A 27,987-nucleotide genomic window follows, 5' to 3' on the forward strand; every position below is an offset into this window, starting at 1 on the left:
CACATGCTTGGCCTGCAGAAGGTCCCAGGTTCAATCCCCGGCTTCTCCAGGTAGGGCAAGGAAAGAATCCTGCCTGAATCCCTGGAGAGCCACTGCTGCCGGTCAGTGCCAACAATACTGGGCTAGATGGACCCATGGTCTGACTCAGTATAAGGCAGCTTCCTATGTTCCTCTACTGGAAGGCATACCCTGTTTGAAGGGCTCTCCTGTCTGTCCAATTCCAGTTTAAAGATAAAATAATAAGAACGGCTGCCCATCACCACTTAGCACCTGGGCAGCAGGCTGAACAGTGTCTAATCCTGATCTCCCAATACTGAGGCTCAAGTTTCAGTAAAGTTTTATTGCCATAATTCCGGTAACTGGCTTTCAGCCTTTACAGTCCTAATAATGATCAGCAGAGAACAGATGACAATGTAGTTTCTTAAGCAGGACCAATTTCAGGGTTTCCCAACAAAAGACCCAAACAGACTTGGGTTCAGCATACAGGACAAGTCCAAACGGGTTTATAGTTCCATGAAAGAAGGAATACAAGGAAGCTTCCCAGGTCAGAAAGACATTGCTTCCAGAAAACCCTACTGTCTGTTGCTCTTGTTTAAATACAGGGGAGCGGCCTCTAAAGATCACTATCAGACATTCGATCCTGTCAGGGAAACCCAGCTCACAACTGTGTGCCGCGCCTCACCAGACACCTCCGTTCCACCACCCTCTTTAGCTGATGATGCATTTTAGGACACAGCCCAGAAGCCCCCTCCCCTGCAGACTGCTCCCCCGGCTGCTCCTTCCCATGGAAGACGTCCCTGGTTGAGAAGCACAGCCCTCCGTCAAGGTCAGGTCTCCCAGTTGTGGAAGGTAAGCCGTATCTCCGTCCTGAGGCTCACACCCTCCTAACTCATCACTAGGGATGGGCAAATTCACTACCACTTGCCCCATGCACCACTCACTGAACCCCCACTGGCCACCCAACCCTGTTCACCACATGCAGCAAGCCACTGGATGGTCCACAGGTGCCAGTGAGTAGTGCGAGAGAGGCGTCTTGCTGCTCCAGAGGCTGCCATTTTGTGCAACATGGCAACTAAACTTTTTCCACAAATCCCCCATTTTGTGAAATGGCAGCTGTAAATAGGGCCATTTATGCAAAATTACACATGTAAATGGCCTAAGACCATTTATGCCTGTAATTTAGTGTAAATGGCCCTATTTATGGCCACCATTTGTGCAAAATTGGGGATTTGCAGAACGAGCCTAGCAGGCGCCATTTTGCATGAAACGGCAGCTGCCAGAGTCCCCATTGCCTCCCACCAGCACCTTGTTCTCTCCTTGCAAGGAGAGCACAAGGGATTGGCGGGCAGTGGGAGACTCCTGCTCCCACTGCCTGTCAAACCCTTGCACTCTCCTTGCAAACCGGACCTGTATCTGCGCAGGCTGCCGCAAAATGGTGGAAAAGCACAACAGCCAGGTGAAAGATACACCCCTGGGCCTGTCCATCATGCCGGATTTAATCTGGAGGAATGGGGCACATGACAGCTGAACCACATGGGAGCCACATTAAAGGGAAAAAAGACTAAAAGTACTCTGTGAAAATGCGCCTTTTCCAGAGGGAATGTGCAGGATTGCTGTGGATTGGCGACAATCTCATGTGTTGCAAAGGACCCCAAACTGTTCCTCTGCCAATGGCAGTGTAGATTGGCCCAGGGACAGCGGTCTATGCTTTTTACTGTGCCAGACAGGAAAAAGATCGTAATGCTTGCATCTACATCCTTCAACCATGGAAAAGAGTGTAAAGAGGCAGAGCATTTGTCTCTGAATTACATCTTCCCCGGCACTTGGGTGCAGAAGAAATTGAAAGCAGGTATTAAAAAGAAGATTTTTATCGTTGCCATTGATGGCTTCATCAGGCTGCTGGAAGAAGCAAGAAGCTGATTGAAATCCGATTTGCCACATTCATCCCACAGGAGAACGTCAGCCAGCTATTAAGTTAACCTGAGTCATGTTCAGCTTGAGGAGCACTCCTGCTCCGACTCTGCTGCCACCTTTGTCCCCACAGCTATTTAGGGTTCCTGTTAGCAAAATGTGCATCGTTACACCTGCCAGGGAGATGGTGGAAGAACCCATATCCTGCAGAGGTTCTTGCGGACACAGTGTGTCTCTATGCCCTCTATTGCCGGGCCTGGGACACCTTCTACAGCCTGCTGTTTCCCTTTTGGCCTGTTGCAGCTTGGTAACAGCGCCTGCTATGGCAGACAGTATGCAGGCTGGGACTGGGAACGTGCCTGGGGGTGGGGTGAGAAAAGTGCCCTCTGCCTGACCCAGTACCAGGTTGGGTCAGCTGTGCCCCACGGAAGTCAATGGAAGCGCATGAGCCAGCCCACAGCTGCAGAAGTGCAGCTTCTTCATAGGCACAGCCGTGCCTTGGGTTCCCCTTCTTGGATACTCTAATCTGGATGGATCCAGGAACTGGGTTTTGCAAATTGACTGGCAAAATCAGGGCCGTCGCAGGGAGCAGGCGTCGTTGGGCACCTGCTGAGGCCCACGCTACTGCAGCAGGCCCGTGGCTGACCGCTAGCTCCCCCTGGCCCTGCTGCTCCTCCTTGCTGTCACCACTACTTCACCTGACCAGGGTGTGGAGCGAAGCGGGACCCTTGCCTTGCCCTCTCCCTGTGGGTGCTTGTACAGTTCAGGCCCAGAGAAAGCGGGCGAGTGGATGAGCTGTGGGAACTGAAGTGCGTGCACAGGAGGTGGGCCCCACTGAGGGTATCTTGCCCAAGAGCCTTCGAGCCCCTGGAGCCAGTGCGGAGCAAAATGCTTGTCATTACAATCATTAGGACAGAGGAAGGGCCTGTATAGACCAGTTCCTCTCAGTGATATCCGCCTCCCCACTGACTACATTTACTGTCTTCAAACTCCCAGCTGATTTAAACAGCTGTGAATCGCTCAGTCCAAGCTCATTTAGCGACTTGATCTATACGCAAGGGCTTTCTGTACACAACTGCCACCCACAGAGACTTACTGGCTTGGAAGGCCCACTAAAATAAACCCAGCAAACCATGGGGAAGAACACCTATGAGCCCTAAGACTATCTTGTCTGTTCCAGCCAAGGTTCTGGGTTCCCCCTTGCTAATCTGGGCATAACATGTTCTTTTCCGGAAAGTATATAACCAACCAGTTTAGCATAATCATAGGGGCTATTCAAGAACATAATTGTGGTGGCACAAGCCCAGTTTCTGTAGCATTAGGAAGCCACTGACAACAACGGCTGCTCCTCAAGGCCGGCCCTACCAACAAGCAGAGTGAGGCACTCACCTCAGGCGGCAGATGCTGGGAGGTGGCAGCAAGGTGTCGGAGGCAAGACCTGTGTGCCATGCAGCCTGCTCTGCAGCCCCCTAAGTTAGCCTGCCCCTGTCAGGTGCAGTGGAAGATGCTGACCCATCATCAGTGTTGAAGACACATCTGCCAGTCCACTTGGCTTGTGTACATGGAATGGGGGAGGGATCTCGTTATCTACCTCAGGCAACAAAATAACTTGGGCTGGCCCTGCTGCTCCTATCTGCATAGGCCAGCCTCCTCACATAGATATAGACAGATATACAGACCTGCCCAGGGTGCTTGGGGAATACAGGATTTTAAAAACACTGTCTGTAGCAGAGGAATAAAGCTCCCAAACAACCAGAAAAGAAAAAACACTCTGGCCTTTGGAGATGGGGAGAAGTTGCCAGAAAAGCAAAGGACATGGTCATATCCTTCCTCCTCAACCTGGTAAAAGCCTCTCCCTGCCCACATAGTCTCCCCTGCAAATAACTCCATGGCATTTTTATCCTATATTTCCCCCCAGCCAGGATGGGGCCAGAAATAAACTGCTTGGAGAGTTTGTCAAGGCAACATGTAGGGCTAGGTGCCCTTACAGTACATATCAAGTAGTGCTGTGCTGAAAATTTCTCCCTCATTTTTTCGACCATTCTCATTCAATTTGATAGAAAAGAAATTGCTTCTGAAAAGAAATTCAATGATGAAGAAGTTCTGGAGAAATTCTCATGGGTTGGGTTTGAGTTTCTCGGGCTTACCTTACTTCCTTTTTTTTAATCAAATTTTATTTTTTACCTTACTTTGTAGGTGGCCAACGACAAGGAGTGAGCACAAGTGTCCTATTTTTCATTGTACAATCATCTCTCTGGCAACCTGTAGCCTCCTTAGCTTCCTGCACTTCAATTAAAGCCTGGTTTAAGGCACCATGAGGTAATTCCTCCCATAGGGCCTTTTCAGATAGAATAGAATCATAGAATAGTAGGGTTGGAAGGGGCCTACAAGGCCATCGAGTCCAACCCCCTGCTCAATGCAGGAATCCAAGTCAGAGCATCCCTGACAAATGGCTGTCCAGCCTCATCTTGAAGGCCTCCAGTGTGGGAGAGCCCACCACCTCCCCAGGTAATTGGTTCCATTGTCGTATTGCTCTTGATCAGGAGGTGCAGGCAGCCTGGGAGGCTAGCTGTGAGGAGGCAAGCTCAAAAACACCACAAAAATAAACGATAAAACATCCTGAATGAGGCAAAAACAATGGAAGCCTCTTTCATGTAGGGAGAAAACTTTCAGGAAACTGGAGGACAGATTTTGGCAGAGTGCTAACTCCACCACTGCACCCCCGAAGTTAGACACAACACTGCCCCCACCTGCATTGCGGTGGATGCAAACTGGGGGCTGGCCAGCCAAGACAGCTGATGCTGTTGCAGCACAAAAAAACCCAAACCCCTTTCCAAAAAAGAAAGAAGCTGTGCTACAAGCCCTGCCGATGGGAGAAACTGTGGGGAATTTCTCCTGCCCCTGGAGAAATTCGGTGAAATTGTCTCCCAAATTTATCTGCCCACAAGTAAGGTGGAGAATTTCAAGAGGCCATTTGCGCACAGCTCTAATGTCAAGTTGTAGAGGTCCAAGTCCACTACGATGACGGGTGTATTCCATTCAGATTGATGTGTACAAACTACACATGGATGAGCTTCTCCTGCCCTCTAGTGGGCAAGAATTAAAATAGCTCAACTCTGGGCTTTCTTTTCATGGCTGAAGATGCTTGCCACATTTCAGTCTTTAACAATAACAAGAAAAACATGTTTTGTTATCATTATCATCTACAACTGCCTTTGCCCTAATGTAGGAGCACTGCACATTGCCAATTTTTGGTAAACATCCTGACCCCTTTAAGAATGTGTCTGCATAGACCTTATGTTCTTAATATGAGTGCTTTATTTATCTATTTAAAACATCTTAAGGCCACAATCCTATGCATGTTTAGACAGAGAAAAGGGCTACAACTCCCAGCATTCCCCAGCCAGCTGGCTGGGGAATGCTGGGAGTTGTAGGCCTTTTCTCTGTCTAAACATGCATAGGATTGCAGCCTTAGTCTCTTGCCCAAAACTCAAAGCAGCTTACAAAAAAGTTATTTGTGTGGGGGGGGGGGGTTCCAGATCTAAAGAATGTACCATTCATTCCCCCATTCATTTATAAAGTAGGTCTTTGGTGCAATTCATCTTTTCTAGCAGCTAGAGCTCGTGACCCTGTCAAGGCCCTAGTCTCACTATGGCAAGATGCGATGGAACATCAGCCCAACTGCTCCTGAGGGTCTCTCTGTCGATATGGAGCCTGGGTTGCTCCCTGGTTCTCTGGAAAGCTCCCAGCTGGATGACAGCTAGAGCACCAGTACCATAAGACTCAATGTAAGACTTCTTCACACAGCGCAAGTTAAACTATGGAATTCGCTACCACATGACGTAGTGATGGCCACCAATTTGGATGGCTTTAAAAGGGGGTTGGACAAATTCCTGGAGGAAAAGGCTATCAGTGGCTACTAGTCGTCATGGCTATGTGCTACGTCCAGTACCAGAGGCACTGAGCCTATGTACACCAGTTGCTGGGGAACATGGGTGGGAGGGTGCTGTTGTGTTCATGCCCTGCTTGTGGCTTCCCAGTCAACAGTTGGCTACTATGTGAACAAAATGCTGGACTAGATGGACTCTTGGTCTGATCCAGCAGGGCTCTTCTTATGTTCTTAATGTGAAGCATAATCACACATACAGCATAATGGTAAGGGTTGTGAAGAGGGCTTACTTTGCTGCTTCCACTGACCCAGTTCATGTGTCATAAGCAGCTATGGGCTAATCCACCCGCGGGGCTCCAAGACACACATCAGATGCCATTTTGAATATGCAAGCCATGTCGTATCATGCAAACCCGAGCATCATGAGTGATTTACGGGTTAAACAACCCTCGGATAACCCTAGAACAACCCAAATCACCTGATGACCACATCCAGCAGCTTCATATCGATATTAAGTACATGCCTATGTACACCAGTCGCTGAGGAACATGGGTAGGGAGGTGCTGTTGCACTCATACCCTCCTTGTGGGTTCCCATGGGCAGGTGGTTGGCCACTGTGTGAACAGAATGCTGGAATAGATGGACCCTCTTGCAAACCACTTCAGGATTTGTGCAAATGAAAAGCACTATAGAAATACTTAGAATAAATAAATACCTTCTACACTATTGGCTAGCCTGCAATCAAAGTCTTGGTTCTAATCTAGGAATGGATCTGTCATGAACTACCCCACCCATGTGAGATAGTGACTACTGCAAATTCATCCACTATGCCTCATGGCTAAGTGAAGGATTTGAAACCAGGACTTCCCAGTTCAAGCCCATCCAAACTTCCAGCCACTGTATCACACTGGCTCTCAAACCCATAAATAGCAGTAACACCAAATGTCATGGTGTTCATTCTGTGGTCTCAGGGCTGGCCTCTGAGAGCAGTCTGGAAAGAGTCAGGAGCTGGGATCGGGTGCCCAAAAGCAACCAGGATCAGAAGGCAAATGAGAAGCCAGGAGCAGAAAACAAGCCAGGAGTCAGAAAAGCAACCAGGATCAGAGCACAAGCCAGGAAGCCGGACTGCAAGCAAGACCAGAAATACAATACATATTAGAGATCAGGTTGACCTTGTTGCTCAAGCAAGACTCAGCTGGATAAGGAAGCCCTTTATACTCCTTCCTGCCCAGGAGGAGCCAATGGCCAGCCTGGGTGGGTGGAGCCAGGCCAGATCTGGAAGGTTCTTCCCTGAGAGGTTGCAGTTGTGTGCCTTGCCACATGGGGCAGCAGTCAGCAGTTGCTGACACACAGGTATTCCAAAAACATTTTTCACACATTTCATGTCATGTGGCTATAAACAAAAGCCGTTAAAGTGCTGGGTGGGGAGGAGATCCAGGCTGCTTAGACTACAATCCTTCTGTAGCTGGAAGAACATAATTAATGATCCATTCAGGATTTGGGAGTACGTAGAAATTGGTATTATTTGTCAAGGTTTGTTATTTCTTTTCCTGCATTTTTATATCTTTGTACACACTTCCTTTGTCTCACGCAATGCTTTGCAGTAATTTCAGACTGAAATAATAGATATAGGAATGCTGTCGCTGGATCTGCAGAGCTTCATTACGAAACATAATGATGCACTTCTTAAAACTGAATGCCTCTGTATGGCTGCCTAAAATTGTGTCTCCATTTTTTATGACTTCCATTCTGGTTCCAATCAACCGACACAGTAAGTTACATAAAGTGCTTCCATTTATTGATGCTGACTTGACTTTCATTTTGGTCAAAATCTGTAATTCTCTAAGAAGTTGTAATTGCACATATTAATTCTTACAGCCACTCTTTCTAAGGTCTTATAAATGGGCACTTTTTTTAGGGAGAGGCAAGGGGAACAATTGCACCAGTCCCCACACAGGGAGGGGACCACTTCCAACACACTGGTAATCCACATGGGATAGGTAGGCATTGCCAAGTTGTTGCCAACTTCTCTTTTCTTTTCAGAAACCCAATAACTTGAGCTCCATAAGCCAAATGGGGAAAATCACAAAACAAACTCCACTACAGGTTGGTAATGTCCTTTTGCCATGAATTTACTGAATTAAACCTACCTTAGAAACAAAAAGCAGAGATGGTGCCTAGCACACCACCAATTAAACATAAAGAAGTGGGATCAGCTGCTCTCACAGCTCATCAACAGAAGTAGCCCTCAGTCTTCCCTTCATCCCCTTTCTGCCCTTGCTGGGAGAAGTTAGTCCAGTGGCCAGGCCAGATGGAATGTCTGAGAGAGATCATTCCAAATCACCCCTGGGTTGTTGTGAGGACAAAATGGAGAGGAAGAGAAGGACCATGTAAGCCGCCTTGGGTTCCTTGCAAGTGGAAAAAATGGCAGGATACAAACATAATAAATAAATAAGGGCACAATCCTATCAGGATAGGTGGCTGCCTTCAAACTCAGAGGTGACCGCCTATCCAATGCAGGGCAGGAGAAGAGTGGAGGGATCGTCCCCTCCGCACTTCAGCCACCCTGCATTTGCGGCTAGACAGCTGATTTCGGTTGTCTAACTGCAAGAAGTCAGAGCATGGGAAGTGGCGGCCGGACAACACGTTGGATGTGTCGTACCGGATTTCCGAATTCCCTGCCCTGGCATGCCCCCAGGAACGCCCCGTTTCCGCTACTCTGCACTCCTCTTCCGAGCACAGAGCATGGGGCTGCTCCACGCGGCCTACAAGGCAGCATGGCGGGGGGGGGGAGGTCAGTTCCCGGGAACCAAGCTATCCTATGGCCGTCTAGCCACTGACTAGCGGCCATAGGATTGCGCCCTAAATAAATAAAAGCATGTGCTAACGGTGACTTATCAGCTTTGCATAGCATGCGACACAACTCAAATAAAATTGGTGGCAAGGTACGTGGTTTGAACTGTGACATGTCCCTCAGGGTGAGACATGGCCGCCATCAAGGGACTGGCTGCTGCTTCCACCTGCCTTCACCCTTCAGCTTCAGCATCCTTCAAGAGGAAGCTGCTGCTGGAAGGAACTGCAGGAGAAAGGAGAGATGTTGGCTGCCGTGACTTGGACAGCAAGGTTGTCTGCCAATGTTGGCTGCCGTGACTTGCCCTCCAATTTAGTCCTGGGAAGGGAAGGGTATCTGATTAAAATTCAATGAATGCCCCTGCTCTGTCTGAGGAGGGCATCCTGTGTGTGAGATTGCCTGAGGTGAAGGATGGAAAGGCAGTCTGGGTATGAGGTGGGTTGTCAACCCAGCTTGTTCCGTTTTTGAAAACTGCCATTACTGGGCTAATTGTTGATGGTGGTTTTTGTATGGTTAGATTTTAATACCTGTGCAAAGTTTTTGGTTTTATTTTTTGGAGCGGGGGGAATTATGAAGAGTTTGTATTGTTAAGCCATTACTGAAATATTGATATTGTGTTTTGAAATGTATTGTTGATATTGTTACTAGAATCCTGCTTGATTATGGGTCAGCAATCTTTGGAACAAAATGCAGGGCCTATGTTCACATCATCTTCCCCATATAACCTCGCAGCAGAAGGTGCCAACATTATAGCCTTACCAGTTGCTTTGTATGAATAAGCAAAAACAGGTTATGCTTTCATCTTGCCAATCAAACCATTGCTGATACCATGCATTTCACAACCTTTACAGCCACTGTGCTGCCGCTCCACTGGTATTTTGTTACAAAGTATTGGAATGTAATGGTGAAATGGGCCTTATGCAGTTCATAAGCCTCCGGACGGATATCATGGTTGCTTCTTACGATTCTTGCCAAACTCAGTTCCTTATTTGTTCACTTGCATGATGTGAAAGACAAATGTTCTCTTGTTTAGCAAGATTCTACTCAGAGAGTATTGGCACTGACAGCAGCCATAATACTCTGTGCATTGGTGTTAACCGACTCTGTGCATTTGTGTCAGACCTCCCCAGTATTTTGGACAGCAGATCAATGGCTGCTCTGTAGTAAGATCAGTACCCAGTCCTACCCAAATGTTATGTCTTCTTACTATATGCAGTCCTCAGTGGGATGTAGACATTAGAGTGACCATTAGGTGAATGAAACATATTTTGTAAATCCATACAGGCCAGTTTTCAGATCGCTGTGGTGACCAGGACCCCATCTACTCCAGGCTTTTACTCCAGGCCGGGTTGAGGTCCCTCATGATAGATGACACAGTCGTGACTTCACAGCCATCTGTGGTTTTTGCCCAGAAAATGCGGAGTTCCAAGGAGTTGTTTTACTGTGATTTTTTGGCATTGCTGAGGGTTCTGTTCCTCCCCCGAACCGACTCCACATTTTGCGGTGGGCGTGTTGTAGGTATGCATAGTGCCTGCATCACTCTGTGACACCCCTTTACTCCCCCATCCCTTCGCAGCTGCGCAGTTACAGAGGCACAGAGGGGCATTTTCATCTATTTAATCACACTTTCCACAGTTTTGCAGCTTCGTATCTTCGCAATGGTTGTGGATTCAGTACCCAAGGGCTGGGGGTGGGGTCTTGGGGGAGGACCAACATCGCTCCGGCCACCATTTTAGAGTGATGTCTAGGCATGTAGCCCTCACACTTGTTAGTGCAAACCATCGCAAGAGACTCGGGCTGGGGAACTGACAAACTGATGGTGCAGAAATGAAGGAGCACAAAACACCCACTTTTTACCTAGAAAGGGACGGAATGACACAGCAGAGCCCCTCAGATACAAAACAGCCACTGAAATGTTGCACCCCTACTTATGGGACTGCATAGCTGCGCATTTCAGTAAAATGGCCCCAAAAAAGGGCACCGCGAGTCTGTAAGGGAAGTGCACAGTACATTGCAAATGTATTGCAGGGCATGCTGATTCGAAGCTGCATTGCTGTGCAGTTGCGATGGGGTGGGGGGTCAAAGCGGTGGCATATAGATGGGGTCCAGCTGTTGCATGAATGGAAAGAGATTCATACATAGCCGCAAGGTGCAAATCCTGTAAACCAGCCCTAATAGCAGTAATGAGCGTACAAATAGTATTTCCCCTTCCCTGCAACAGTGATGATGAATGCAGCTGTCGACTGTTTCTACACAACTTCCCAGGCTGGGATGCCACCTCACAAACTTGGAGGCCTAGAAAATCTGCTTTTCAGAAATTACTCAGTGGCAGCAAACTCTGTGAGGTAGCAGTTGTGTTCTTTGTTACATGTAACTGCTAATTTGGTGTGGGGGAAGATCACTGGTAACATATTAAAACTGAAGGGAGTTGTGGGGTCATTATACAAGCTGTCCCAGAAAAGCCCAAGAACAGGGGGTCTGTGGGCCAAACTAGACGAGACGTTTGTCATGTGGTTTGGCCTCGCCTGGATGATTTTTCTTTAACAAGTAGCTGGAATTGGGGGGGGGTAATATTGGGACCATGGTGTGAGAGGAGGGGGGCTTTAACACATTTCCCCCAATGTGGTCCTGATTGGAATCATTCCCCGCCCCTGCACTTGCTATTTGCATTGAGAAGACCAACAGGAGCTTTCCTCTCATTGTGAATAACAGGCACTGCCAGAGGGGATTCCGATTGGGACTGCAGTGGGGGACAAAGGATTAAAACCCCATTCCTTACACCACAGTCCCTATCTGGTTTGGGCTTTCCTGCACTGGCTATTTGTTAAAGAAAAATCAGTCACACAAGGCCAAATGTCATGACAAATGCCACATCTAGGTTGACTTTAATACACCACTGAAGCTCTGTCTTCTGTCTTTGAATCTGTCTAAGTCAGAGGTGGGTAAATTGTGGCCCTCCAGGTGTTTTGGCCTACAATTCCCATCAGCCATAGCCAGCATAGCCAAAGATGAGGCATGATGGGGGTTGTAGGCAAAAACATCTAGAGTGCCACAGGTTGCCCACCCCTGGTCTAAGTAAATAGATTATGCTGTTATCTGCTGTTCTATTGTATCTACTAGTTTTAGATAGCGTGTTTATTATTTAACAAAAATGATTAGTTACGAACCCAACCCTGTGTTTATGTCTGCCTAGAGTTACTATTAGAAACTATCTAATAGATTGTAAGCTTGCAGGCAGGGAATGTCTTGTTTTTATTGACTGTATGTAAGCCTTTTTGGCTGAGGAGCCAGATAAAAATGCTTAACATAAATAAATAAAATCTTACAATTGGTGGTGTATTGCCCCTGCAGTAGTCTTCGAACGCTTAATTTAGAGGTGCCAAGATAGTGATAAATCAGATCCAGGTTTATTTACAAGGAGATACTTTATTGAGTACAATCAGCACACAGGCATACCCAGTGGTTGGATCAGACAGCTTCTCTGAACCTAGAGCCATGGGGTAAAATGGGTTTTATACCATACACATTAGCAGTGAGGCAGCATGACAGAAGCAAGTGTTAATTAGCATTCATCTACAACTTTCCCATCATAAACTAACACTGCTTGTTCAGAAGGAAAACAACCTGAAACTTTCCCAGCACAGACACCTGCAGCTTTAAGGCAAACAAGCTTCATTTCCCAGGTGCATACTGATAAGACCCTCTAGCTCATTAGTATGGAATGTGCTGAGGCTGCACTATCGACCTTTGACTCATCCTGGTAAATCAAGAGGCCTGTTAAGGAAAACAGCCTGCCAACTGAACCAAAGTCAGAGAGCATTATGGATCATCTAAGCCCCTCTAAAACTACTAATAGCTTGGTTCAGGCCTGGGGCCCTACAGGTGATAACGGTAGGATTCTAGAATCTTGCATGTTCAGAACTGTAAGTTCGGAAGCTGTGTGAGCTGGCAGGCTGTACAGTAAAAAGAGAGGCCTTTGTCAGTGCTGTAGAAGACTGGCCTTCTTATATAGAAAAGGCTGGAGCAGTATGTTGAAGTACTGTATATCAGATTCCCCCAGAAAAACATGTAGCAGCACTGCTGAGTATTACAGGAGGAAAAACATTCACTCTTGTACACAGTCTCATTGATCCAGAGAAGCCTGCAAGCAAGCCTTTTAAAGAAATGCTGCAAATTGTTCAGTGGCATTTATGACCAAACCCCCTGATTAGAGGAGAAAGGTCCAGATTTCACAAGAGGCCCCAACTTGAAGGTGAATCTTCTGTTCCTTCATTTGAAGTAGAATTTAAAAAGCATTCAAAACATTGTAACTTCAGGGGAGAGGTGGCTTCATGATGAATTAAAACTGCTTCTAGACAAGGCTTTTATTCTGAGATTGCCCTGCCTCACTCACTGAATTTTATGGAGGAACCAGATGTCATCATCTTCCACGTGTAACCCTCCCATGTTTTTCCACAATTTTCCCATCCGTTTTTCTTACTGCTGAAAATCTGTTAAGGAGGAAAGACAGAATAGCTGCACACTGTCTTCTGACTGGAAGCACTAAGAGTCCTTCATCTAGAAGCACCTCAAGATACAAATTTCTCTGTTCAACCTCAAGGCTGCACAGTAAGCATATACAAAGGAGATGTTTAACTGAGGAAAACTTTACTTTGAAATGTGCTGTAGACGTTGGAGTGGCAATGGAAACTACAGCTAGAGATTTAGTAGAACTCCAAAATAGTACTAGAGAAGAAACAGAGATGCACAAAATGGCTGCTGAACAAAGCAAAGGGCAAACTTCTTGAGATCCCAGCTCCTGTTATAAGTGTGGGAAAGGATTCTGCTTTCCTGCTGAGCATAGGGACATTCCAGATAGATAAAAGGAAGTACTTCTTCACATAGCACATAGTTAAATTATGGAATTCACTACCGCAAGATGTAGTGATGGCCACCAGCTTAGGGTCAATCTACACTTACATTTTTTTTCACTTCCAATAAGTTTTCACCACTTGTCTTTCACACTACGCAGGACCTGCCTCCAATTGGGACCGGAATTTCCCACTTCCGTGCTCCCACTTTCAATACTCTGATATCTTGGTATTTCCCATTCATGTGCTCTGCTCTTCCATGTTCATTACCTTATAAGGTCATAGTCCCCTCCCACGCCTGTCCATATACGGCGGTGTTTGTATTTCCCTCCTGTCCAATCACAGCTCTAAATGCTCCAATCTGGTCTTCTGGCTACTGATAGCATAGCTTGCTTAGCACTGGAAGTTTTATCACCAACCAGCATTGGGCTAGAGCTGCCAGCTCTTGTCTGATCTGGGAAGCTCAGCCAGGTCAGCCCTGGTCAGAATTTTGGATGGGCTACTACCAGGGAATCAGGCTTCAGGGGGTTGTTCTCTCCCTTCAAATGACACTAACTTTTACCTCCTTCTATCTCCTGCTTTGGCTTAAAAAAAAAATTAAGGATCACAACTGTGTGACTTTAGACACACTACCTTCCCTCACCCTTCCCCCCCCCCATTCTATCTTAACTGGTGCTGTAATGTTTTCTCGTGACCTCAATCCTGGGCACTCACTTACTTGGGAATAAGCCACATTGAACTCAATGGAACTTACTACTGAGTAGACATAAGATCACCCTGTGATTTTTTTTTTAATTAAGGCATTATCTTCAAATCTTCAGATCTTCAAATCTTTGAAGAATAGGGCTTCTCCAGCCTGATGTCCCCATGCACAAGCATAAATTTCTTTACTGGGCAGTCTTCAAAGACACAAGCATCCCCCCCCCCCCGCCGACCTGAGTGTCTCCTGCCTCTGCATTTCTCAATCGGAGGGAGCAGAGGTAAAATGCCTCCCTGCAATGAAGGGAGACACCTCTGATCCCCCACCCCACCAAGCTCAGAAGCAATGTCCTCTTTCGTTCCAGAGCACCCTATGGGGCTCAATGGGGCTTACTCAAGGCTTGCAAACTTACAGGGTGATCATATGTCTACTCAGTAGTAAGTTCTATTGAGTTAAATGTGACCTACTCCCGAGTAAGTAAGTGCCCACGATTGGGGCCATGGGAAAACATAACAGCACCAGTTAAGCTACCAGGAGAAGGGGGGGAAGGGGGGAAGGCAGCGTGTGTAAAGGCACTCAGTTGTGATCTTTATTTTATTTTTTATTTTTTTAGAAAAAAGCCAAAGCAGGGGATAGAAAGAGGTAAAAGTTAGTGTCATTTGAAGGGAGAGAACAACCCCCTGCTCAGTGCTTCCCAGGCAGTTGCCCATCCAAAATTCTGACCAGGGCCAACCCTGCTGAGCTTCCAAGATCAGAAAGAACATACAACTCCAGCAGTTTCCTTGCTGGTAATAAAGCTTTGAGTGCTGAGGAACCTATGCAATGTCATCTCATAGTCTTTGACGCTGCACAGCTTTGAAGCTTTGAAGATGCTAGCAGCCCCCCCCCCAAGCTGAGCACTGGGTGCCGTCGCCACTGCCCCTCTTCCTTGCGCTGGCTGCAAAGGCCTGGTGCAGGGAAAAGAGCATCGGCAGACACCCCCCCCCCAGCCTCTTGCCCTGGCCTCCAGCGGGGGGGGGGAGAAGAGGATAGGTGCCTCCTCCTTCCCTCCACCCCCACCTGCTACAGCGGCGGCAGCAAGGGACAAGCTCTCACCGAGCTTCGAGCCCCAACAGGATGCTCGCACCATCCCTACGCACACACACACAGGGACAGAGGAAGAGAGGGATGGTAGGTGGGGAATCAGCAGAAACAGGGAGAGTTTCTGCTCCCCCAATGAGAGCCACCATCTTTAAAAGCAGGAAAATAGTGCAGCTCTCGAGTGTGAACTGAGCTCGCGCATTCGATCAAGAACCCCAACGGGGAAAATGGGTGAGTGTGGATAATCACGTTTTAATGCGAGTGTGTTTAACCCGACAGGACCCCGACTTCATTGCGATGGTGGGTGCAATGTAGATTGGCCCTTAGACAACTTTAATGGGGGATTAGACAAATTCATGGAGGAGAAAGCTATCACTGGCTACATTTATTTATGTATTACATTTCTATTCTACCCATTAGCTGAAACTCCTGGGCAGTTTACAAGATAAAGCTTAAAACCATAAACACAACAACATAGTAAAACATAATATAAAACCTTAAGTTTTAAACAGATTAAAACCAAAGAAGTAACCAAGATTAAAAAAAAAAAAAAAAACAGCAGCAGTACAAAGATCTAAAAACACCCTAACATGATTTTTAAAAACAGAGGGTCTAAAAAGTCCAGGAAAATTTTTAAAAAGTCTTCACCTGGCACCCCAAAGAGCACAATGTAGGCACCAGGTGGGCCTCTTTGGGAAGCTCATTCCACAACTGGGGTGCCATCTCTGAAAAGGCCCACTCCTTAGTAGCAACCTGCATCGACTCATTCAGTGGGGGCACCTGGAGAAGGACCTCTGAGGATGACCTTAGGGTCCAGACAGGTATATTTGGAAGGAGACAATCCTTCAGGTAACTGTTTAGGGCTTTATTAAAAAAAAAATTGTGAACCGCCCAGAGAGCTTCGGCTATTGGGCGGTATAGAAATGAAATAAATAAATAAATAAATACGTTAATACCAGCACCTTGAATTTGGCCTGGAAATGGACTGGCAGCCTGTGCAGATCATAAAACACTGGTGAAATATGATCGTATTGGCCAGTCCCTGTTAACAGTCTTGCTGCCCTATTTTGGACCAGCTGAACTTTCCAGACCATTTTAAAGGTAGCCCCATGTTTTGCGCATTGCAGTAATCCAAATGAGAGGTTACCAGAGAATGGGTAACTGTTGCTAGGCTATGATGGCTATGTATTACCTCCAGTATCAGAAGCAGTATGCTTCTCAGTACTGGGGGCACAAGCAGGAAGATGCTGTTACACTCATGTCCTGCTTGTGAGCTTCCCAGATGCATCTGATTGGCCACTGTGGGAGCAGGAAGCTGGGTTAGTTAAGCCTGTAGTCTGATCCAGCAGGGCTCTTCTTATGAAAAAGAACATCTGAAATCCTGCACACGGTACTGAAATGCTTATGAGCCAACCATCCAAATGTGAATTTTTTAAGCAGTCTGTCACATACTGTGGGCACATTATAGATTCACAAAGCTTACATAAGTGACTCATTTCTTGCCATGGATTATGGTTAGTTGCCGGTCAATGGGGCTGGAAAGAAATTTTATCTGCACACAGATTGGCACCAGTTTGCCACGTTTTTACCTTCCCCGTTGCAAGAATATTAACTTGGTGATATTTGGATTTGTTTGGCTTGACAAGAGTAACTGTAAGGTTGGTTATAAAATTTTCAGTTCTAAGTCACAACTTTGTAGGTGTGGAAGGCACTGGGCTGGATCCATTGGTAAGGGGAATGAAGCTTCAAATCTTCGAATTTTCAAATCTTTGAAGATTTGAAGCTTCAAATCTTCAAATTTTTGAATCTTCGAAGATCATGCCTGAATTAGGAAAAAAAAATCCAAAGCAGAGGATAGGAGGGGGTAAAACTTAATCTCATTTGAAGGGATAGAACAACCCCCTGCTCAATGCAGGAAGCCTGATTCCCAGGTGGTCGCCCATCCAAATACTGACCAGGGCTGACCCTGCTTAGCTTCCAAGAAGCTATGCTATCAGTAGCCAGAAGACAACATGGGGCCATCGAGAGCTGTGATGGGACAGGAGAGAAATACAAACACTGCTGTATATGGACAGGCAGGAGAGGGGACTACGACCAGATATGGTAGTGAAGGCAGAAAATCAGAGCACATTAAGGGGAAATACCGGGATATCAGGGTATTGAAAGCAGGAGCACGGAAGCGGGAAATTCCGGTTCCAATTCGAGGTGGGTACTGCATAGTGTGAAAGACGGGTGGTGAAAGCTCATTGGAAGTGAAAAAAAACATAAGTGTAGATTGGCCCTTTGTCTCACACAAACATGTGGGTGCAGAGCAGGGACAGAAGGGAAGTAGAACATTCCTCGTTTGTCTATGCTTCCTTTTTCTAAGCATACCTCTCCAGCCTTGTATTTATTGTGAAAAGCTGCCCTGACACAGATTCTGGTATGCAAAGACTACTGGGAAATCTGGCTAACGAGGGCACATCCTTCCCAGCAAACCCACCAAGGACAACAAAGCCCATTGCCTTCTGCTGCTTCTGGCATCCAAATCAACTAGTGAAACAGGACCATCATCAGAAGCTCCTGTAGCTTAGTGGTAGAGCTCATGTTTTGAATGCAAAAGTTCCCCAGTTCGATCCTCAGCATCTTAAGTTGGGGATGGGAAAGACTCCAGACTGAAATTCTAGGAAGCCACTGCCAATCCATGTTGATAACACTGGGCTAAATGGACCAATCATCTGACTTAATAGAAGGCAGCTTCCTAAGCCAATGAGACTGGATCTCCACCACCACAGGAAGCCAGAGAGAGGACTGAGGAGAAGGTATCCCTGAACACTCACTATGTCTTTCTCCACAGGTCTCTAGGGCTTAGTGAATAACGTAGGAGTAGTCATCTCACTAGCCCTCAATGAGTAGCTCACCAAGGAAGCCTTTATGGAGGTACTGGAGGTCAACCTGCTTGGAGTCATCGATGTGACACTACACATGCTGCCCCCAGTGAGGAAAACCCAAGGAAGGGTGGTCAATGTAAGCAGCATAGCCAGAAGGTTTGCTTATAGTGGAGGAGGCTATAGGCCTTCAAAATTTGCATCGGAGGCATTCTCCAGTAGCCTCAGGTAAAGCAACCTCTTGGGTGCCTTCTTCATTGTTTTTCTGCTGCTGCTGCTGCTGCTATGATGGGAAGGAATGTTGGGGCTAACACTTCAGTACACATCCTCTTTCTAGCCATGTTTTAACATATATTCCCGCCATTTCCCAAACATCTCATGTCACTGTTTGCCTATACATTCTAACCAATGTAAGTGTCACATTTTAATTACAGACTCCAGTCAGTGCAAAAACTCAGTAGGCATCATGAATAGAAAAATCCCGAGTTAGGGTGTAGTGCATTTTTGCAGAAGAGAGTGGCAAGGAGTTAAGTGTGAACTTTTCAGAGAGCCATATATGGTGTCTAGTAACATATGCATATTTATTTAGTAGAGTAGTTGACAACTATTATGAAGTTAGATTTGGTTTACATAGCTCAACACAAATATAGTGAAGATCGGTGTTTTTGGCTACTAACGCCAAGCAGGTAACGCTCAGTGGCCATCCCGTACATTTCATATTTTACTTCCAATAAGACTGTCCTTCTCTGCTGTGAGAAACTCTCTTTTCTGCTAAGAAGTGAACCACCAGCCCTCTTTGTTTCTCCTTGGTGAAGAGAGGGATTTGTGCGTATCTTCTGACAGTTTCTGGAACTTAGGAGAGACACCTATAAAACCCAAACAGGCTGGCTTGGTCTTTGTTCTCACTTTGGGAGGAGGAAGGGCACCCACCCACCCACCCACCCAGAGACCTAAGGCCCTTGGAACGCCACCCCATTGTACCCAGGGAACCAGTGCAGCACCATTTGAGGGGATTGTGATCTACCAGTTGAGGGACATACGTGAGCTCTCTTTTGCATTTACTGTTTATATTCTGCCTCCATATTACAACTGTGTATTCAATAAATTGTATGTCATTCTTTTATATAAATGGTCTTTTTTCATCTTGGTAACTGAAGAATCTGTTTGACTGGGCCCTGAGTGGATAAGGTCTCAATGCAGGGGTTGATATGTCTTCCATGCCCAGGCACCTCAGTTTCAAAATGAACCATTACTTGCCTCTGAGCAAGCTTCCCTTAGGCTCTAGCAGAGGCTGCCCTACAAATGATCAAATATGTTAGGGTGTGTTTTTTGTTTTTATCTTTCAAAACACACACAGTTTGTCATTACAGAAATGATATTGCATTATTCATATGATTTTATCCATTATCATTATCCATTAACTGTATCTTACCAAACGTGCTCCTCTTAGACACGTGTACAAACTTGCGCACGCTCTGCAAGAGACGCATTCATCGGAAAAGGGCCCTTTGACATTGGCAATCGGACATCAGTGGTAAAGAGGGGAACCCAGAACACTCCACATGCACACGAGCTTCAAAACCAATGGGGAATATGCATTTATTAAACAAGCATTAACCAGAACATGCAGTCATTACTTTGGGGGAAAGCAAATGGCAGGGCAATTGCATACAGACACACAGGCTAATAAACCATTTAAAGCTTGCACATAGACTAAGACGGCAAAAATAAGGGGAACGCAAATAGCGTAGATGCTACGCTATTTGCTTTCCCCTTATTTTCGCCGTCTTCATCTACGTAAACATTTACGTAGACTAAGACATGTCAAAATAAGGAACGCAAATGGCGGCGCCATGGGAGCCGCCATTTGCGTAGGCGCGTGTTTTTTTTCTTTTAAATCAGCTGTGATAGGCTACGTAAACATTTACGTAGCCTATCACGGCTGACTGCAGGGATGCAAATGGCGGCGGCTACGGCCTGCGCCATTTGCGGACCCGGCCGGCCAGGATTCGGGGGGGGGAGGGACAGAGCGCCTCCCCCCCTGGCCAGAATTTCAGGGGGGAGGGATGGAGCGCCTCCCCCCCGGCCAGAATTTTGGGGGGAGGGACGGAGCGCCTCCCCCCCACCGCGAATCAATTTCGTTAAAAGCTAAGTGACTTTCGTACATCCCTAGTATTGTGGGGAGATTTGCCAAGTTCTCACAGAGGTGGGCTTCGGAGTTTAAAATAGGCTGTGGATATGCACTGGCAGTTCAGCTGACAGTAGGAAGGGTTTCCTGCGGTGAGGGGTTACAAGGCGGGGACAGAGAGATCAAGATCTATAACGCTCTTGGGAATGAAAAGGTAAGGATTTGGGGTGAGTGTACACAGGGAGGAGGATGAAAGATTTATCCTAAGGCAAGGTGGTGTGATCAGGCTGGTTCCGGAGGCACAGCCCCAAGGATAGAGGGGAGAAAGGGTCTACCCAAACATCAGCTCCAGCCCCTTGGTCATTTTGATTGCCCTTTTCTACACCTTTTCCACCTCTACAATATCCCTTTTGAGGTGCAGTGACCAGCCCTGTGCACAGTATTCCAAGTGTGGTCACACCATAGATTTGTGTAAGGGGGGTATGATCTTGGCAGTTTTATTTTCATTCAATCCCTTTTCTAATTATGCCCAAAATGGAATTTGCCTTTTTTTACAGCGGCCACACACTGGTTCAACATTTTCAATGAGCTATCCAGCAGAACCCTAAGATCTCTTCCTTGGTTTGTCACCACCAACTGTGATCCCATCAGCATATACATGAAGTTGGGATTTGGGGGGTTTTGCCTGAACATGTATTACTTTACACTTGCTTACACTGAACTGCATTTGCCATTTTAATGCCAACTCTCCCCAGAAGAGATCGTTTTGGAGCCCTTTGCCATCCCTTTTCATTTTGGAGTCCTTTGCCATACCTTTTCGTTTTGGAGCCCTTTGCCATCCCTTTTCGTTTTGGAGTCCTTTGCCATCCCTTTTCGTTTTGGAGCCCTTTGCCATCCCTTTTCGTTTTGGAGCCCTTTGCCATCCCTTTTCGTTTTGGAGCCCTTTGCCATCCCTTTTCGTTTTGGAGCCCTTTGCCATCCCTTTTCGTTTTGGAGCCCTTTGCCATCCCTTTTCGTTTTGGAGCCCTTTGCCATCCCTTTTCGTTTTGGAGTCCTTTGCCATCCCTTTTCGTTTTGGAGCCCTTTGCCATCCCTTTTCGTTTTATCCAGCCTAAGTATCTTATGGTTCTGTTTGGATGTTTCAAACTGTTTCAGTTTAAAATTGTAGTTAGCAGAAGGACATTTATTGGTAACTGGCGTGGTGGTACAAGGGGAGATTCTGGCTCAGAGAAAAATGTTCTGTTTTTACATATTGCTTTTCATCCTAGGCATGAACTACATCCTTTCGGGGTCAAAGTCAGCATCATTGTGCCAAGCAATTTTCAAACAGGAATTAAAGACCTGAGAGGCAGCACCTTATGGAGCAAAGCCCCTGCTGAGATCTGAGAACTCTGGGCAGCAATACTGGAACAACCGTGAGTCAAAAGCAGCCAGAGGTTGAATTTGCTGAAGGCTGGGATGGGGGCGGGTGGAGCTGGGAACCTGCAAAACTGTGCTGTAGAACTGTGTTCTAGATTCTTCTAGGCTCCATCCATAATCTACCATGTTTGATCCAGGTGCTGCCTGCCCTGGTCCCACCCAGGACTACAGTATCATCACCAACAGTTGGTAAGCCTAGAAAAGGGTCCAACACTGTAGAGCTGCATAGTGAATCTTCTCATGCTCATCACTTCTGTTCCCTTGAGCCCCCAAAGGGAACAGTGTTAATGCTAGAAAGCTCATCACCCCAGGCTCCTTCTGTTCCAAATGGCTGCAGAAACCCCAGTCCTAGCTGCTATGGTTATTATAATTTAATTATGCAACACACTCATTTCCTGTAACATCCAGCACTGTCTGCTGCTGGACACAGAGTCTACATTAACTGAGCTAGATGAACTAACCATGTAAAACTGCTCTTCCATTCTGAAGCAGGAGATGGATCACTCCATAATTTATTTATTTCCCTGAAGATATCTCCTATTGGCCACCAACCAGATGCTGATGTCATGTCCCAAGGAGACAGAGCCCATAAAAGGGAGATGGTACAGTTAGCACTCCTAAGCAAACAAGATGTTCAGGAACTTGTAGGGCTGGCAGATATGGACAGAATTATAGGGCCGCGGTTGTGGATGGAGCTGGTTGCCAGTTGGGTATTCATAATTAGGAACGGTAGCCTCTGTTGCATGATAGCTTCAGTTGCATAGGCTCCATGTGTTTACTCCAGTGAACAGGCAAATCTGGCACTTAGATCTGGCTGCTTCTTCTAGCAGAGCCTGAGCTCTTATATACTTCTTGGCCCTGAGCTCCAGGTTCCACCCCTTGGCTGAGGAGGGGAGAGACTTAAAGGGGCAGCCCTTGGGCCTGTTATGGATCATTCTGTTACATTTCCATCTACTCCACATTGATGCATTGCCTGCATTGGTGAACAGGAGTCATGAGGTTCCTGGCAGGGATGGCCTGTTTCCTCTGGGGAGTCTGGCTTGGGGGGGGGGGTCAGGATTCTTGGATTCCCAGGCTCTTGGCTGTCATATTCAGGCCCACTGTGGGAGCTTCAGTCCAGGCCCCAATTGCTGTTCCTGGCTTACTCAGCCTGGCTGTACCATTCCCATCCCTGTCTGAGTCCTAGCTTCTGCTCACCTCATGACAGCATAGCTGCCCAGGTCATGTCACCGGCCTAACTAAACACTCTGACCATATGTTCTCTGACAACATATTGTAAGTCCAACGTCTTTGTGGAAGTATTTTTGCTCTATACTACTGGTCATTAGTGGACAATGATAGCAAATACTCTGAGGCGATGTGCAGGAGTTTATTTCTCTAGAGCACCTTCCTTTTTACAGCTGATAGGTACCAGGATGAAATTGGTTACTAGTTCCCACTTCCTTAGTCATACAGAATGTTGAGTCAGTAGACTTAATAAGGAGCTGACCTTCATATGTTCCTGCACCTTAAAATAAGCTTTGGCCTACCCCCATCCTATATCTCCATGACTGGGGGAGTCCCTTTGAGATCCACAACAATTCTCTCCAGTTAAAACCGTTGTTTGGGGGGAATGCTCATTAATGCAGGTGACAGATGCAAATAAGGAGCTGGGGGTTTCCACTGCGAACTAAGCTTGGGGCCACCACAAATCATAGATCCACACCTTCAAGAAAATGTATTCTATAAGACACCTCCAGCATTATGCCTGCTCCATGAGGTTGGTAGCTTGGTAACCATAGAGGAATGATGAAAGAAACCATTTTTAAAAACCTGGAGGCGAGGGAACACCTGCAACCACTAATCCTGCAGCATTAAAAAATAGAAGTGAAATTGACTGGGCCACCAGATTATAGATGGCTCCTGGTCTAGTCAATTTCACTCCCAAGCAAAAGTGCATGGGATTTTGGTTTTTTTAAAAATGTTCAGTAAAATAAAAAAAAAATAGAAGTTCTATAAGGCAGAATGTATGGGAGAGGGTGTCAGATTCTGACTTCCCAGAGACAAGGCACAAATCACAGTAAACCATTTAATCGCCGGAATTCCAGTAATTAGCTATCAGTTTTTACAGTCCGAATAAAGATCCACAGTTAACAATTCACAACGTAAGTCCTTGAGCAGAAACAGTCTTTGAGCATCTCAGCCAAACAGCCAAGCAGCAGTGGGTACAGTACAGCTCACAAAAGAAAACCACATAGATCCAGAGTGAAAGCAGGAAGCTTTTCAGGTGATGAAAGTGTTCCTTCAGATAAAGTCTATTTCTGGTTGCTCTGGTTTAAATACAGGGGACTGGCCACTAAAGATCAGTATCAGAATTCAATCCTGGCAAGGAAACCTGGCTCTTAGACATTGCTATGCCTCCTGGGGGCATCTCTGCTCTGCCCCCTTTAGTTGAAGCCAAACTAAGGGAGACACCCCTGAAACTCCTCCTGCAGAGACTTCCTCCTGCTGCCTTGTTCCCATGGAAGATGTCTCTGGTGGTTGAGAAGCAGGGGCCTCCATCAAGGTCATGTTTCCTAGATGTGTAAGATAGGCTGTATCAGTATCCTGCATCTCACCCCCTCCCGGCTCACAAGCCAGTCGGGGGCCTGGTGGAACTGAGCTCTCAGGCACCTGGCTTCCCATGGCTGGGCCTGGCTCCACAGCATCCCCTTCTGACTCAGAATCAGTGCCAGAGGCTATAGCTTCACCCGAGCTGGGGCAAGGTCTCACAGAGGGGTGTTATTCAACATTGGTCCTCTCCAATAAGGACATATCACACAGTTACACCAAAATGTACCGATGCTCGTCCCTGCTCCTGGGGGCTTGCGTCTGCTCTGCTGTGGGGCACCGCCTCAAGCAAATCTGCTAAACTAGTTGGAGCAGAGACTGTGGCAGAATAGATATATAGATATATGTAGATATATAGATAAATCAGACAGTCAACCTTGTTTCACTGCAGACTGAGGATCATAGCATACAATAAAATAATCCAACCGGAATGTACAGCTTGTGACAATAATAGGTTGTAAATATAATGTGTGCATTGGCAACTGGTAGCAAGTGAATGTGCACTTTAAGACCAACACTTCAAGGGATCTTTTAACACTGAGCACAGAGTGTTTGAATTCTTAAAACTTGGAGGGAGGAATCCTACCGGGATCAGCAGCCACCTCCAAACTCAGAGGCGACCACCTATTCAATGCAGGGCAGGAGAAGAGCGGAGAGGACCGTCCCCTCTGTGCTTCGGCCACTGTGCATTTGTGGCTAGACAGCGGATTTTGGCTGTCTAGCTGCAGGAAGTCAGAGCGTGGGAAGCGGTGGCCAGACAACACATTGGATGTGTCGTACCAGTTTTCTGAATTCCCCGCCCCAGCACGCCCCCAGGAGCGCCCCGTTTTCACCGCTCTGCACTCCTCTGCCGAGCGCGGGGCCATTTTGCGCTGCCTACTACAAGGCAGCATGGGAGGGGGTGAAGGCCGGTTCTCTGGGAACCAACCTCAGAACGTGGACTCTGAGGTCGGTTACTGGGAACCGACCTATCCTATGGCCGTCCAGCCACTGACTAGCGGCCACAGGATTGTGCCCTAAGGGGTTAAGGAGATTTGGAGATTTGGAGATTAAAGACATAGTTGCTTAACCCAGGAGTAATTTATTGGGAGGAATTAAAAGATACATTCAAAAGATCAGATTAAGGCAATAGGCATTTAATAAGGTTAAATTTCATTCATACAAACTAACAGTTCTAATTATTAAGGCAGACACATTGAAAGCAGTTGCTCAGTGTAATTGACTAGCAGGCCATGGGGTTGGGGGAGAAGCCTTGGCATCAAGGAGGAGGAGGAATGTCAGGGGAAGAGAAGAAGGCTGGTAACTGAGCTTGTGAGCAGAGAGAGAGTCAGCTAGCAAGTTGCTTATCTCTATGGAGAGGCACATGCCTGAGGAAGAGAGAGAAAAAGGAGCAGAGAAAAGCTGGCTGGCTTCTCCAGGAAAGTGGAGGGTAATGAAGGAAGGGAAGGTAGAGCAGTCTGGCAAGCTAATGGACTTCCGGTGAAGAAGTTATTCTGCCTTTTTTGTTTTAACTGTGTTTTAATGCATTGGTTATTGTTTTAATCAAGTTTTATTTATGATCATAAGCCACCTTGAGTGCCATTTTTCTTGGTAGAAAGACGGGGTACAAATCAAATAAATAATTAAGTTAGTAAGGTGTTTATTACCTCCCCATGAGCTTTTCTACATGAGGCTTTTATTGTGTGCTCATGATTCCTCACTCACAGTAGTTTGCAGGTCTTTTACACGTAGTCGGCATCCTCCAGAGTCTCTCCCATGCTTTGCAACCATTATCATGTTTTCTTTTTCCAAATGAGGAAAGTCTGGGATTTTTCTCAATGGCATTATAGAAGCCTCGTGTATTTGTACAATTTCATCATACCACAGTGCCACTTAGTGGTTGTGTAATGGAACATATAGAAAGGCAGAGAAAGAAATACTCTGGGGAAAAACACGTGTAAAGGAGCTGATCTTAATCCCAGAAAGAATCCGAAAGCAGAAACCTTGGTAAAGCGGTGGGTTAAAAGCCTCATGTAGAAAAACCCTATGATCACATCAGCATGCACAGCCAACTGTGGTGCAGATTGCACAGTTCAGTGGGGCACTGGATTGCTTTTGGTATAAAACTGACCTCAGGATTTGCACCAGTATAGGCATACCATAATAGGGAACTACATATTATAAGAAATGCAGATTGCCATAAAAATTGAAGTCTTGTGTCAAGTTCTCCCCCTCTGGAATGTGGAGTATAACCTTATCTCTTTTAGTGGTAGCCAAGCTACGGGGCAGAGAAACACATAGCTTAATGATGTTGGGACACAAGAAAAGATGTACTACATATCAGCTAGCACAGGCTGCCATTTTTAGCAGCAGCCTTGTGTATCGCATACCAAGTAATCCTGCCCTAAGAACTCAAAACATGCCAGTTTCGTCCCATCAGAAGAGAGGTGCATCTAGTTCAGAAATCTGGCAGCAATACCTTCCAAATGAAACAAAACCCTGTGTTATATTAGAAAGGCTTTACAGCAGGGGTGAGGAACCTCTATCAGCCTGAAGGCAAAATTCAGTTTTGGAGATACTCTTAGGTGTCGCATTCCAGTGGTGGGTGGGGCCAGAAATACAAAATCATAGCCATATATTAAACCTCTTACTGCCATTAACTAAGCCTTAGGAGGTATTAGGGGGTATTTCAACCTTTTACAATGGGGAAAAAACTGCACAAAAGTTGGGAAGCCATCCAAATGTTGGTGGTCAGGGGAATCACAGAGGGCCAGATTGGGCCCTGGGTCTGAGGTTCCCCACCCCTGCTTTAAAGAAAAGCCCTCGGCAGGGCTGTGTCCCCAGTCACTCATAGGTGGAGATGTTTTATCTTTATTTTATTTTTTTCCCCACCTGCAGTTTGGAAGACATTTGTTGGCTGTCTGTCAGTGGATAAAGAAAGACCTCTATCTGGTCACCGACTGTATGGAGCATGCACTGACCTCCTGTTACCCCCGCAGCCGTTATGCTGCAGGTTGGGATGCCAAATACTACTTCCTCCCCCTCTCTTACTTGCCAGCCTCACCTGTGGACTATATTGTGACTTATGGCAGGCCGAGACCAGCCCAAACTCTCTATTGATCCTGGTCATACCGTTTCTACAAGAGCCAAGTCATGCAAGCTGTGAGGAATATTGATTACTGCAAGGTGTCTTCTGTTGCTTCATCTGCCAGATAGGCTGAAGTTGGTGCCTACTTTCCAGTTCCTTATTCACACAAACATTTGAAACACACAGGTTTCACATGAAAGTTTGTATCTGGCCCAGCACCTGGCTTCGGTGCAAGGCACTGTCAAGCATTGCGCCCCAATGACAATAATAGGCAAAGTGCATAGAAATGAAGGAGGAACTGGAACTGTGGACACACAATAAGCTCTGAGCCACTCCAAATCACATACCCTCTAGATATGCAGAAGTATGCAAGTTCATGAATTAAAAGGGAAAGACACTTTTAAAGAGCCCACCACAACCACCACCACACAGCCCGGAGAGTTTCCAGGATTTGTAATATTCCAATACTACAGAATAGGGCTGTGCAGGGACCCCCTGATCTGGCTTGGGCAGACTTGGAGGCCCCTCGACCCACCTCAGCCCTGAACCTGAAGCAGGGTTCGGACAGCGAACCCCGCTTTGGGTCCCCCACAATGCCCCCAGGCAACCCCCCAGCTCATTACTTGGGCTGCCTCC

At 46.6% G+C, this 27,987-nt stretch overlaps 1 pseudogene; it reads left to right on the forward strand.

Annotated features, from left to right (window-relative positions):
* Window positions 1–1,740: 1,740 nt before the first annotated feature.
* On the forward strand, window positions 1,741–27,383 carry LOC146353642 (retinol dehydrogenase 7-like; annotated as a pseudogene).
* Window positions 27,384–27,987: the final 604 nt, after the last annotated feature.

This window comes from Heloderma suspectum, chromosome 2 (assembly GCF_057233095.1).
Source record: "Heloderma suspectum isolate Gila_16-S chromosome 2, 16-S_ref, whole genome shotgun sequence".
In the NCBI taxonomy this organism is placed as follows: domain Eukaryota; kingdom Metazoa; phylum Chordata; class Lepidosauria; order Squamata; family Helodermatidae; genus Heloderma; species Heloderma suspectum.